Here is a 15,633-nt window from a genome sequence, read left to right as displayed (position 1 = left end):
TCAAAAGAGAAAGAGCTTTTTTCCCCATTTGGGAAAAAAAAAAAACATAAGAGATGCAAAAGCACATCCTATTGCACACGAGTCACTGCCAAAACCATATGTGCTCTACTCCAAACTCTGGACCCCACCCAGTTCGGGTTTATGAAAGGCAGATCATGCCTCCTGTACCTGATTGACTTCTTTGAGGCAGTCACTAAAGTCGTAGACAAGGGTAATGTGGTTCACACAGCCTATCTTGACCTCGCCAAGGCTTTCAACACCATCCCCCATTCTGAAATTATAGCTAAACTCACTAAACTAGGTATAAATCCCTACGTCACAAGATGGGTTGCCAACTGGCTTAATGACAGAACACACACTGTAAAAGTTGCAGACACCAAATCTGACTTCAAACCAGTGACAAGTGGAGTACCACAGGGTTCAGTCCTGGGACCTTTCCTGCTTGATATCTACTTCTCTGAAGTACAGGCTAACACAGAAGGCCTTTGGCTAATGAAGTTCGCAGATGACTGCAAACTAGGAGCCATAGTCGAGTCCCCAAATGATGTTGACATCTTACAGAAGGGCCTCACTGGGACAGATGCCTGGTGTCAGAGTCATGGCCTCAAGCTCAATGCCAAAAAGTGCGTTGTCATCCCATTTGTTTAAAATTCTGTACCCATGAACTACCACATAGGCGGCAGTCTACTTAATGCCAAATGTGTGATAAGAGACCTTGGGACCCAGGTGGACAGTAGTCTCTCCTTTGATAATCACATTGCCACAGTACTCAGGAAATCCTTCTACATGGCACACCTCATCACAAAAGGGTTCTCATCCAGGAAAAAATAGGTCATTGTTCCCCCTCTACTCAACACTCATTAGACCCATTATAAAGAACAATGCCCCTTTTGGAATGTACCTCATAAGACATCTGCAGCAGCTGGAAAGCCACAGAAGTACCTCACAAAGAGGATTACTGGCCTCAAACAGGTGCCCTACACTGACCATCTCAAAAAACTCCAGCTTTACTCCATAGCATATTGCCTTCTCCATGGTGATTTCTGCCTAACATATAAAGCTATGTCAAACCCAGAGCTGTTGGACATGCTACACTTAAAGAAATCCCAATCCCTCCGAGCTACATGCTCTAGGGACCTAAACCTTGTCACCATAATAAACAGGACATGCTGGAGGGATAGGTTCCTGTACCAGAGACTTCCCATACTCTGGAACAAGCTACCCATCTGTGTCAAGCAAAGTTCCTCATTAGCACTCCTCAAGAAAAATCTTGACGAGTGGATGGGAAATAGGAAACACAGGCTGGGGATCACTTCTGTGGCTCTGCTCGACAGGGGCCAAGGAAAATACCTTTCTTGGGTAGCGTAAGCCAGGGAACCTTGTTGGCTAGGCTTATTTAGGCCCTTGGGCCAATAGCCTAGTACTTACCTATGAACCTATGAAATCTGAGAGGACTTTTGTTGATCCTGTCTCAACCTAATGTTGTGAGGGCACCAGATCAGGGAATAGCATATGGCACCAGAATAGCTAGCAAAAAATGTTTGTGTCTGCCTGTCTGTGTGCCATGTGTGTGTGTGCTGGGAGGTGAGGAGAACAGTTTCTGAGTGTAGTTGGTGGATCCATGCATGGACCATGTCTACAATTCTTTACTAAGAGCTATTGCATGCTGGCATAGCAGTAACACTGTTAGGCTTTATAAATTATGCTACTGCCATGTCAATGGACCACACGTATTGATTGCTGACCATTTATGGGATTTTGAAGTATGCCTATAATAACTGTCCGGAACTATTCATTGGTCATCCATGTACTTATTACCCTCTTAAGTTTAGAATTTAAGAAAGGTCTCCTCAGGTGCTCAGGATAGTATCTTTGTCCCTACTTGACTTGACCTGGTTTGACCCTTTTTGGTGTTCCCGTTGTGCATACTGTTATATCAGCATCTTGGTCTTTTGATGGTCTGGAATAAATTCAGACAGCCATCATTCTCATATCAAAGGTGTGTTCTATTATCTCTTCTGATATGCACAGCTAGTCAGTCATTTCACATTGAAATACTCTTGCTTATCTATTTTTACTGGCTACAGTTTTATTAAGACATCTGCCTTGATGTAGTACATTATTTATCTATTTTCCTGCCAAGGGTTTGGTGGGAGGCAGCTGTCATTATCATGGTTATCATCTTGCACAGGTGGTGTTTAGAAAACCAACTCTAAACCATCTGGTTGTTCAGCATTTCTTAGCTGGTCTACAAACCTGATTCCCCATATACCATGGCACAATAATATACATCACAAGCCCAGTACTTGAGCTCATTTGACCTAGCTGCTGTTTATCAGTTCTGCAATGTCTGATCAACACTTGCTGTCCCACAGAAAATCTTTCTCAATGGCCTCTTCATTTGTATGTTGAAAATGCATGTTGTGTAAATTCAGTCTAGAAAGCAAATCTCTCTTTAAGGGTAACATTGTTTTAAGATTTGCAGATGCATATATAGAGTTTTTGGAGGTTCTAATTATTTGCAAAACACACTGAATTCTATTTAAATGCTTTAGCAAAGAAATGGGTATAAATATGTTACTTTTGTGGAGAATTCAAGATGGCTGATGTATAGCAGCTACTTGATAATGCCCCACAGAGGTGTGCATTTTTTGACAAACCCTTTTCATGCAACTTGAATAAAAAAGGAGTTACATCATATTAAGAAATGTGTTCCTGTTTTTTCACAAATTTGTGAAATTATATCTATGGGATTATTTATTGACTTCCCTAAATCGTTCAAGTTTAAATTATATAAGATAAATTAGCACCTCCAGACCTATCTGACAGAATAGCTCTTTAAAAAAGGATATGCAACAGATGGTGATTTCTTTACAGGAACTGTCTATGACAACTGAGGTCATTTAGGAGAATTTTAACAAGCAATGAGAACATCCAAATTTTGATAATGTAACATGAAGTTAAGAAAAAAGATGTAAAAAATTCTGTTTCTGATATAGATAGCAGATTAAAGGAGGCAGGAATACAGACTTCCTTATAAAACAAAATAATTGGTTGGTAGATAAAGTGGAGGACTTGTAACCGTGAGAGGAGAAATAATTTGAGAATTTATGATCTTCAGAGAAAATGGATGGAAGTAATATGGTGAATGTTTTAACCAACTGGTTGAGAAAATTATTACATTTGTGCAAAGAAATTTCCTTTGAGATTCAGATACCCACATACCACATGTAAAATCCCACATATTAAATTGTAAAATGTGTCACCTATTTAGACAACGAACTTATCCTAAGAACTGTATGGTGAAAGATCCCTGTGAAGTTGCCCTGGGCTATGTCGCATTTAGGGATAAAACCTTTACTTCAACCCAAGATCAATTAGTGACTTTAGTGTTAGAGGAGCCTAGCAGGGGAGGATGAGCAGCATATGTCAGCTGTCTCAGTGTGTGTGTGTGTGTGTGTGTGTGTGTGTGTGTGTGTGTGTGTGTGTGTGTGCGCGTGTATGTGTGTGTAATGCTGGCTCCAGCTGGCTTTGTCTTCTATAAGTGGAAGTTTGCATACTCACAATGGCCATAAGATGAGGAGACATTGACTTGGTAATCCTAAGCCTTGGGAATCCTAAGCCAGTGATAAAAATTGTCAGTTGTTTTATGTGGTGGAGCATAAGCACACAATGGCAAGAGCATAGGATGGTCCTACAATAATGCAGGTACCTATGTCAACCACTAGGGGGTATAGTTTTGGACTATTAAGGGAAAATCCCAGAGGCTACACACATGATGGCTCCACAGTTTGCTCACACTAATGGGATGAAATAGAACTGAGCTGTAGTGAAGCTTGATGATCAGGAGGCAGAGAGGTAAAAGGCTGTGAAGGTGACAACAATGGTAAAGGATCTGCAAATGACTTGTTGTCTAGAACAATGGAAAAAGAAAATATCCTTGATAAAAGCCCTTAAAAATAAGTACATATCATTTGTCCAACCAGAATAAAATTGCTTTATATAATGACACCAAAATTTTTCTTTCTTGTGAAAAATCCATTTATTGTGTGAAAATAAATATTATCACGATTTTTGAAGGCATTGCTTGTCTTATTCCAATCTAAAGGGACATAGAAATAAACAACTAGAAAATCATTGTTTTAACAAAGAGCGAGTGAGAGATTAGTGATATAAAAACTGAAGTGCTACAGATAATAAAAGTCATGTGTGGATTAAGCAGCTTTGTTTTATACATGTTCATGAAAAAGGAAGGTGAAAAATATCTGCAATGAAAGAGAATCGACAAAGAAAATATAAAATGAAAACAAAACGATAATGTATTAAATGCTGTTGATTTGCATTATTATTTCAAGAGGTGCAACATTTATGTAATTCTAAACAAAGGTAAAACAGTTGTTTCATTTTTCTATGAAAATTAATTTTTAACTTACATCATAGTTCATTTTGTCTGTAATTTTACTAACTGCTGATGTATTTAACATTCTAATTAGCATATGTTAATCCTTGTGGGTTCAGCTTAGACATTCCAGTGTATATTAATTGATTTTTATTTGAAAATAGAGTTTCATTTCAACAAATATAGAAAACATCATTTGATCAATTCTATTTTGAATCTCAGAAGCTAGTTGACATATAGCCTAGCTAGCTAATCTTGGGTTGGGTTAGTCTGTGGGTAGTTTGATTTGAATTTCCTAACCAAGCTAGGAGCTTCCTGTTTCCACGTTGGGGTTAGAGTTTTTTTAATGTTTTTGATATTTTTATGGTATATCTTTCAAACAGCTTATACATTTACTATTATTTCTTATAAGAATGAAAAGTAGCATTGAGAAGCCCATTTTATGTTGGAATAATATTAATCTTTCCAGAGAACATCGTGGTAATATAATGACTTAATGTGTAGACAAAATGGCCACATTTTCTTTGTTTTTGTCTTTAAGCATACATGATCAGAGTAATGATGGAAAAATAGGCCTGTCTGAATGTATTGAAGTCAATAATGTGGAGTTTGTTTTTTGACAAAAAACCCAACTATTAGAGAAGGATAATAATGTTTCAAAGATTATACAGGTATAAATTCTTTTGTATGAAGGGGAGAACTACAGTATTATGTGAAAAGAAGGCTATTATATCTAAAATTACGTTTTCATATAGTGACACCAAGAGTATATTTCCAATAGTAACTGCTATCACAGTAAACTAATCATTCTAGTAAAGATGCTCTAGACAACTGATTATAGGTAATGATTTTAACTGTTTCTTATGTGAAAAGGATGGATACACATCATATTGTTAAACATTTAATTTGTCGAACACTTAATCATTGAACCCTAATCGCTGAACGACCTAATCATCGAACTGGAAATCATTTTCACATATTGTTGTTTGTTCATTGAAAATCTCAGAACATTGTTTCAACAAAATACTTTACTTTCATAAGGCAGTGGCCATTGTTTGCACATTAAGAAATCTTATCCCAAAAATGTACAAGGCCATCTAGGAATTCCAAATTATTTGTAGATTTGGAGCAGGAGTATTTGGATATGCATCACTGCTTTTAAACAAATATTTTCTGTACAGGATTATGATGGAATCATAGTAAGCTATGGATGAATATAAAGCAATGGGTATGGTTGCAAAGAAAGATGATAGGGGCTGTCCTCTAATTACTGTCTACTCCAGTACTCATTATATTATTGGAAATTTAGTCAGTAAATGTTGGATGATTTTAACTCAGGATAAAATATTACTAATATAGTGGGTCATTATCTTCACTCTGTGTACAAGAAAGTACCAAGTGTCCAGGAACTTTTGCTTGATTACAGAGCAATGGTTGTTTAAATTATCTTTAGTAATAGCACTTTAAAATGTGGTGAATGTAAGTACACATTAGGGTAGCTGATATTTTTAGTTATCCTGGTACTAAAAGGGATTATTATTTGAAATTAATATTCACTTGCAAGATTTCATATAGTCATATGCATTTGAAAAACATTTTACATAGAAAAGTATTGTATATAAGAAAGACTAAATGGGGTTCCTTGACATGATTGCTAAACATACATCTCTAATGATATCAAATGGAAAAGTAATAAAATCATAAAAGCATATTAACTGTAGCTCCAGGGAACACATATTTACTTTTTTGAGTGTTCAAAGTTTATATAATGATAGTAAAGGTTGTGATATTAGTTCAAGAGGCTAAGTGGCAAAAAAAATGTGCGCATGTTTTATCTGGGCTCAGCAAGAGATTTTCTGTTATTTCAGTTTTAAATAATTTACATATTTATCTGATAATTACAGGCATTCATTTTGAGATTCATATGGCTGTATTTGTTTATATTGAAATTTTCATATATTGAATAACTCCAAAGAAAGTACACTGTGGTGTGAAACATATGTTGGTTGCTCACTGAAAAAAATTGTTTAATTTATGTGACAATGCATGTTTTTAATAGCTTAAATAGTCATACAAATAAGCAATTTTGCCTTCCTTACAGGACCACTGGTGCTACTGGTATCCCAAGTTTGGTGGGTAGTAATGTCAGTGGCAGATTAACTATATAGTTTTCATTTCATAGGTTCTGATACTTGTTTTTTTAAGACAACACAAAAATGCACATGTTCTTTTGGACTAACCCTCCCTATTGTTTTAAATGTGTACTTAGCTGCCAGATTGTTTTAAATTATGTGTATCATTTCATATAGATTTGAGTGCTTGATTTCAATTATAGTAGTCCTGAACATTTTTCCAACAACATGAAGTGAAACAAAATTTACTAAGCAGTAACAACAAAATTACCAGTTTCAGGGGGACTTCTGGTTTGGCAACCTGATAAACAACAGCTCAATCTGCTCACCCTCCCACAAACTAACAGGAAAGTTTCATGCCCTTCTCTAGTGAATGGTAAAAGATGTGGTGTGGAATTTCTCAGACGCACGATGCTATATTAATGAAGAAAAAAGTAAACATCTATGGCACATAAACTGAAGAAGGAATAATTTAACAAGATAGAGCTACCACAGGGAATATGGCAAATCCTATGGCTTTAGGGCAGGCTGCAAATGCTGCAGAACTTCAGTTTCCTTGGATGTCATTTATTGGGCGATAAAATAAAAGAGAGTGACCCTGCAATCTTATGTTGAAAAAATGGACACTAATTTCCAGGAAATAACTTCCATCTGTAATGCCCCACCTGATGCACTCCAACAATTAGGGGAGTAAGGAATAGAACTGAAAGTGTGAATGGCTGCTTTTGAAGCCAAGCACGACTACCTCAAAGTAGGATTAACTGGACTTGAAGACAGGGCTCGGTGGAAAAATGTAAGGCTTATAGGAGTCCCCGAGCAACTAGAAATTTCAGTTGTGTGGCTCTGGTAAAGGAGAAGTTATCTCAATGGGGGAACATAGCTAAAAATGATATCCTGATAGTGAGAGCAAGGGCACCCGCAGGCAGGTGCAAGGGGGTGCAATTGCACCCCCCCCCCCCCCAGGAACCAGCTGTCAGAGAGATTAATTTTCTTTTATTAAAAAAGAAAAAAAAAAGTTTTTTTTAAAAGGCCATTCTTCTTTAAGAACACCCTTTGCATCTAGTTGCACAGATGGAACAGATGTTTGCAACCTGCTTTTATCTTCTCTGTCTGTATGACCGATGGTTTATGTCATCTTTCTCCCCTGCGTAGAATTTGAATTCCAGAAGTCATTTGGACTACGGACAAATGTACAAGTGAGAGGTGATGTGTGCAGGTGTGTTTTTAAGTGTGTGAGAGGTAGGTGTGCATGTGTGTGTGTGTGTGTGTGTGTGTGTAAGAAATAGGTAGGCAGGGGTGTGTGGATGTAAGAAGTAGGTAGGTAGGGGTGTGTATGCGTGTATGTAAGAAGTAGGTAGGTAAAGGTAGGGGTGAGTGTGTAAGTAGTAGGTAGGTCTGTGTGTGTGTGTGTGTGTGTGTGTGTGTGTGTGTGTGTGTGTGTGTGTGTATGTAAGAGGGAGGTAGGGTGTGTGTGTGTGTGTTTGTGTGTAAGTAAGAGGGAGGTAGGAGTGTGAGTAAGGGGGGGGGTCATACCTCACATTGTGTATGTATTTATTGATTGTGGTCCAAGTATTAGGTGGTGTATGTCAGCCTAGAGTCTGTGTTTAACAAGTGCATTTTTTTTTCAGCTCAACTGCAGCTTCTACTATGTTTTTAGAATAAAGCTCAAAATCTGTAATTTGCAAATAGATTCTAAGAGCTGTATGGATGGCTGGATTTTAGGGGAAAATGTCAGGCAGATTTAGTCACAGCAGGTCAGCTGGCATACATACAGTTCTCCATAGCATGTTTGCAGCTTACTGAGCTGAAGGTTGTTATGTCGCTGTTGAAGATATCAGGAATGAGTGCTATTGCTTGCGCCAGCTAGTTTTCTGGAAAATATCCAGAAAAATGCTAACGAGTGAATTTACATAGTTTAATAATTTAATTTATTCAGTATTTGTTATTGCATTAAAGCATTATGCAATTATGTCTGTTTAGCTTTAACCGAGGTAGGAAGGTGAAAGGTTAACGCTGACCACCAGCAATTCTTTTTTTTTTTTTTTCAATAATAAATTTTTATTGTTTTATTATATTCCATACAAAATTAAAACAGATACAACATTAAAAAAAAACTACCAACTAATGTAACTAACAATAACACCACAACATATATACAATATTTACATGAATGCTTACAAGTAACACATTAAATTATACAAGAATAATATAAAAGTAGTTAAAATCAATTTGAATAATGAACAGTTTGCTGTTACAGAGTCTTTTAAAAGTGTAAAAATAATTCTTGTTAAATTCATATTTGAAATATTACGCTAATATAATATTAAATACTTGTTCCCAAATTTTTGGATTATTAATATTTTTATTAAGTTGATTCAAAAGTAATTTGTGGGCTACTATATATCTTATTGCTAATACTCTAAAGTTATTCCATGATGTTTTGGATGGGTCTAACCAATTAGTAGCTATATATAGCTTCATCAATAAAAAGATATTGATTAATACGATACTTTGAGATCTAGAAAGTTCCTTTGGGGGAATATGCAAAATCATGAATTTCCGTGACAATGTTGTACTTTGATAACCCATCTTCTGAAGTTGTATCTTTAGCGAGTTCCAAAGTCTGTATATGCATTTGCAACTCCAGAACATATGAAGAAGATTGGCAGATTGATCCTTACAATAAGGACAAATTGGGGAATTTTTAGAATTAAATTTATGCAGGCTAAGGCGTGTATAATATGCATTATTCCATATCATCAACTGGGTATACATCAGTTTTTGAAAAGAAATAGATTTTGTAGTCAAATCAATTGCTTTTATAATATGACTTTCTTCTGTCTCTGGAATTTTCTCTTTCCAATATTTTGACACAAGAACTTTATCTTGGAATTTGAACTCTTTTATTAGTTTATTTGCTGCTGACCACCAGCAATTCTAATGATACATCCAGTGAAGAGGCAGAACCAAGGCTATCCGCAGGCAGGAGCAATTATCAATATTTTTGATTCATATTTTTGGTTTGTTTCTCATAAAATTGTGTTTATCTGGTTGAGGACTGAAATCAGAAAATAATGGCAATGGCAGACATTTGAGCTTTAAACTTCATAACTTTCAGAAAATGCACACTAATGCAAAACTTGTTCTATTCACTTTCTAAGGAGGTAGGGGGGATGTAGTGCGTGTCATACCTCTCAACTTTACAGATTTTCACAGAATGTCAGATTTCTGCCTTATAATTTTGGTCTATTCCTCATAAGAAATTCTGTTTTTGACAAATCACTGGGATGAGCTAAGGATTAAAGTTACTAAATAATGACGTGCATTTCAGTTTCAGACTTCATATCCTTCAGAAAATGCATTCTAACACAAATCCTGTTATTCTAGCAACTTTCTACATGTGTCCCTAGTGTGTGTGTGTGTGTGTGTGTGTGTGTGTGTGTGTGTGTGTGTGTGTGTGTGTGTGTGTGTGTGTGTGTGTGTGTGTGTGTGTGTGTGTGTGTGTGTATGTGTGTATGTGTGTGTGTGTGTGTGTGTGTGTGTGTGTGTGTGTGTGTGTGTGTGTGTGTGTGTGTGTGTGTGTGTATATATATATGTATATATATATATATATATATATGTATATATATATATACATGTATGTATATATACAATGTGCAACTGTTTTGTTCAGCAAATAGTATCACTATTGTCGTACAGAATTTTAAATCAGTGTTAGTAGCACAGCAGATAGCATACTTGCATCTTGATGTAGAGGGCTGTAGGTTCTACTCCCACATCATGTAGATTTGTATTTTAAGGGGGCTAGGGTGCTGCAGACCTAAGTATGTCCTCCTTTGGATAAGGTGCCTAGTAACTATTAACCTGTTTTTCAGCTCGCCACCCATTCCCTATTGCAATATAGCAGCTTAGCATTTTTTTTAATGTAACATAGGCAATTTATTCTTCAAGGGCAGCAGGCACTGAATTTGTAGATGAAACACTGAAATATAAAGTTGTTTTATGGAAACAACCTCTTCATCAGTTTCAGATCTCTTTAATGTGGAATTATTCAGATAACTTTTACTTCTGCAGAGATTGTGTATATTGGCTGATATTGGTGGATTGTAATGACAGAAGCTTGTGTGGCCTTTACGGTTGAAATGTTCTGAATTGGGCAGTTTGTCATTATTGGTTTATAAGTTTTGTTTCATTGCTTACTGGCAAAATGTTTAATACTATAAATTTAAAACATTCTATCAAGTGGTGCTGTATTATACAATGGATATAATTCAATTATTATATATTATAATTGATTCACCTTCCTGATTGTATTAAAGAACTTTTGCATGGTCCAAAAATGTGTGCAAGGAGCCTATGATTTAAAGAAAGCCCAAAGGTAAACTTAACCTGCCACTGGCCAGATGCATTTTCTTTGAATATGTGTTACAATGCTGTTTTAGTTAATGTGAGTTTCAAAGGTAGAGAAATTTTAATGCCAACTATGTTTTCATTGTAAGACTATTGCTTTGTTTAACAAATGTCTGTCAGTGTTTGTGCTATAGAATTTGATATAAAATTTGTAAATTAAATCCAAATATCTGTCATCATTGTAGAAATAAAGCATAAAACAGTATGCACACTGAGAGTTTTGAATAGTGTTTATGGCAACTGGGGAGAAATAACCAAGTAATGGAACACTGGAATGGCTGTATGGGTGGGCTGTGCATGGGGGGGGCTCTGGGTTTGCACCCCCCTTGCAAAAAATCCTATGGGCTCCGCTGAGTGAGAGCCCATCGCATGCCATGGAAGCCTCAGAGGATAGGTTTGGGATGACCGAGGCATGTAGATGTCAGGTACAAGAAGTTTCCTCTCAAGGGCAGGCTATTATCTGTGCTTTGGAAGTCAGGTAATAATCTGATTTTGGTGGATAATTGAGTATATGTGGAACAAGATTACTGGGAAATAGGAAGCAGAGATTCTGTTTCCTGCTTGTTTCCTGCTTGTAATTAAGCTCTGTAGATCTTTGGGTGTTAAATGCAAGCTACTATACTTGGCCACATTTAAGGTTTTCTTACCAGACCTAACAAGAGTGTCTGTTAATCCAGCAGAGGCTGAAAGGGAGATATAAAAGCATGCATCTGCAAGGAAAGCAGGACAGCCTAAAATAGATGTGGATGAGTATGACAGGTCAGAGTCGATGAATCAACAAGAAAGTTGACCAGCTCATGCACGGAGAAACAGTGAGGTCTTTCCTTTGTTTAAGCACAAGGAAGCATTAAGAGAAAGGGCTGCCAACTTGCTGAATGATCTAGTGGGAAGGTATCTGAGGGTTCATGGGGCTCTTCATTCAGAATGCATGCTTTTAACTTTAAAGTACAACATCACTTAGTATTGAAATATGTGCAGTGATATGTAAAATAATCTTGAATTACGAGGTAAAGACAATAGCATCAGTTTTGCTCAAGGTGTGGACACTATAAAGTTATTGTTTAAATAAGTTTAACACTTAGCTAGACTGCGGGGAAGCATGGAGTGGGCCTGCAGATAATTCTTGTGCTTGGAAAGCCATACAATATTCACAATATGTGGATGCAGCAACATGCAGGGCCAGTGTCAGATAGGAGCCTGTGCTCTCACCATAGAAGCTTGTTTTTAATAGTAAATGTTGTAAATAGCTTAATTGTTTGCTTTTTTTGTTTTGAAATGTAATAGTTTATTTATATATTTGCTTGTTGTTTATCTAGAAGTTATGGGAACAAATAACACAACTTACAAGACTATAACAGCTTTCTTCATAGGGAGATGATTATTTAAAATGGCCAGAGTTTTGAATGGTCTGCAGTGGTCTCTTCTGTCCTGGAATGTAGATGGGTTGAGAAGCCCAATAAAAAGAGAGAGGATTCAAATGTAGTGGCCCTGCGAGAAATGCAGTTAGACGATGCAGAATACCTGAAACTGCAGAAGGTAGATTTCATCTTTGGGGGAAAAATCATCACCCCCCCCCCCCCGGGGAAGTGGTGGCTAATCTGCTTTCTAGAAATTTTCAATTTACTATTATTTCCAACCTTAGTGACAACAGGGATAGGTTTGCAGCAGTAAAAGGTAAAAGGGGTAATGATTTATTCATTCTGATTTCTATATATTTGCCACTAGGAATTGAAGTTAAAGAGATGGACAGGGCATTGGCTACCATAATGGCATTTGCTGAAGCTACTACTATAATAATAGAAGACTGGAATATTGCAATTGCTGCATCAGAATTTCAGGATGCCCCAGGCAAGAGCAGCCTTTTCTCTAGAGAAAATATGTAAAAAGATTTATTAGGCATATGGGTTTTGTCGATGCCTGGAGCAGATGTAAGAAGCAATCAAGTGACCCTGGTTTTACTTTCTACTCAGGGAGCTATAACAGATGATCAGGTATAGACAAGGTTGTTATGGTGAAAGAAAAACATCTGCTTGGAATAGTGGAGGCTCGATCTATTAGCTTGTCTGTTCCTGCTGCCATCCATATAAGGTTGGACTCAGATGTTTCCAGGTCAGTGGATAGACACTGAAGATTTCTGGTCTATGTGTTACACAGTCATAACTTTAAATGGGAACAGGGGAATCATTTAAGGAAGATGCACCATAAGCCTACTCCTGTGAGCCCCAAAAGAAGATATCTTCAGAGATCAGAAAAAAAAAAGAGAGAGAGAGAAGATGGTGTATTTAGGGATGCTTTAATGAAACTGAGACAATTTCAGCAATCCTTGGCAGATGGCATGGAGGAGAACAGGGACAGAAACCAGGAGTTAAGAAAGCAGCTTCAAAAACATATAGACCAGAGGTTGATTCTTCAAAAGAACTCCTTAAGATCTTTTATTTGTGCAAACAGTCCCTGGCTCTGTGACTCAGGCAGCAAAGGGCTGAGGGGTATGATCTCCAAGATGAGGGATGATATGGATGGGACCTAGCATGTAACATTGGTGGGGATTCTAGGGGCATTCTGAAATTATTATGAGCAACTGTATGATTCAAGGGAGACAGACAGATCTGCACATGCAGAAATCTGTAATTATCTCAATAAATTGCACTTGCTCAGACTTAGTTCAGCTCAGATGGATCACTTGGTTGCTGAAATAACTGTAGAAGAAGAGACAATCTTTAAGCTTACAGCAAGGAGGGATATCCCATGGTATTCCAGTGGAAGACTAGAAGACTGTGGGTCTGTGCTTAGAGGAGCATTGTATAGATTTAATGAATTCAGTTTTACATGGAGGCAGATCCCCCAAATCAGGGAGACTAGAAGTAATAACATTGTTATTTAAGGAGGGCAACAATCAAATATATCTAGCCTCCTATCAACCTATTTATGTTCTTAATCACAACCATAAGGTATTTATGTCTATTGTAGCTTGCAGATTAGGCAGGGTTATTCCATCCCTAATTCATTGGGATCAGTGTGGTTTTAAAGCAGAAAGGATGACCTCAGATACCACATTGAGGACCCTACTGGTATTTAGTGATGCATAGAAATCATATACACCCCTTCTCCTGCTGAGCTTGGTTGCCAAGAAGGCTTTCAATAGAGTTTTGTCTGAGTACTTATTTGCAGTCCTTTCTGTGTTCAGGTTTCTAGAACAAATTAATAGGCTTTTACATTTTATGTATAAGGGAGCATTGACAAAGGTCAAGACAGTGGCTGGCCTATCATTCCCATTTCAATTAGCAGAGGCACCAGACAGGGATGTCTTCTGTCACCCCTATTCTTTGCACTGTATCTGCAACCCTTGGCTCAAGGCATTAGAGAATCATTAGTTAGGGGCTATAGCTGGAGTCATATGGAAATGAAGATTTTGCTTTCCACTGGCAATATCCTTTTAACCCTGACTAACCCAAGAGAGGATTTGCCAGTGGTATTTACAGTCTTAGAAAATTTAATTTTATTGTCAGGATTACAGGATATAAGGTAAATATAGTAAAGACTTGAGCAGTAGCTTTTAAGTTTAACAAATAGAGATTAAGTTATTCAAATATACCCTTCCTAGGTCTCCCCAATAAGTTGAAATACTTAGGAATTTGGGTGAAAAATTCAGTGAATGGCACAGTGGACAAGGCAATGATGGCAAAAATAGAAGATCATTTAACAAGATGGAATGTGGTCCCTCATGATTTAGACTTAAAGGTGCAGGTTGTGAATTGGTTTATTCTGCCATTGTTGTTGTACAGCTACCAGACATTTGGTTTTCCTTCCCAGAAAATAGCATTCCAAACCCACTGCCTACAAATCTGCGAACTGATCTGGGAGAAGCAACACTCTCAGGTCTCATGGGATAGACTGGAGTTAACCTCTTCCATGAGAGGGTTATCAGTCCCTCAGATGGAGTTTTATTGGTGTGCAGTTGTATTGGCCATAATAGCCAGTCTCCAGATAATAAGCTCCTTATCAGTTTGGAAAAGCATGATCTTAGCAAATGTATCAGTGATGGGAGAACTAGATTGATTTGGACTAATTTTAAGTGATAATCAGATTCAAGGCCTGGTGGAAAATCTAGATGGGGTAAGGCAAGAAATTTTGAAGATATTTAGACTCCAGCCTTTGACTGCCATTAAAGAAGTTCTGCAACCTATGACTTACACCAGAGGGATGGCACAGAGTCAGGCTGGAAATAGAGGGGGATGTGGTCTGGGCTCCAGCCTGAAATACGTGTATCAGCTAATCTAGAATGTCTGAATCTTAATTTGCAGGGATTAAGAGCTAAATATAATCTCCATCAGGGCTATTTGAATTACCTAGGGGTTATCTCTAAACTGTAAATGTCTAAATGGTTTAAGAGCCTGGGACTTGTGGATTATGAATTACTAAATTAACAATGTAAGGAATGAAGTGAATTGCAGGAAAAAACATAATTTGTAAAGTCTATAAGGCTATAAATATAATAAATCAAAAGCAAGCTATTAAATACAAGGGTAAGTGGGAGACACTTTTGTTACTACAAATTTCAGAAAGAGATTACTTAGACCTTCTTTTGAAAATTTTGAAAGTCACTCAGCTTTGAAAATTTAGAATATTTATTCAGAAGTGCCTCCAGCTGCTAGATTAGGTAGAATGTTTTCTAACTACAATATTAGTTGTTGG

The sequence above is a fragment of the Protopterus annectens genome, chromosome 3.part1 (assembly GCF_019279795.1).
Source record: "Protopterus annectens isolate FY-2018-M chromosome 3.part1, PAN1.0, whole genome shotgun sequence".
In the NCBI taxonomy this organism is placed as follows: Eukaryota; Metazoa; Chordata; order Ceratodontiformes; family Protopteridae; genus Protopterus; species Protopterus annectens.
Note: the sequence above shows the minus strand (reverse complement) of the source record.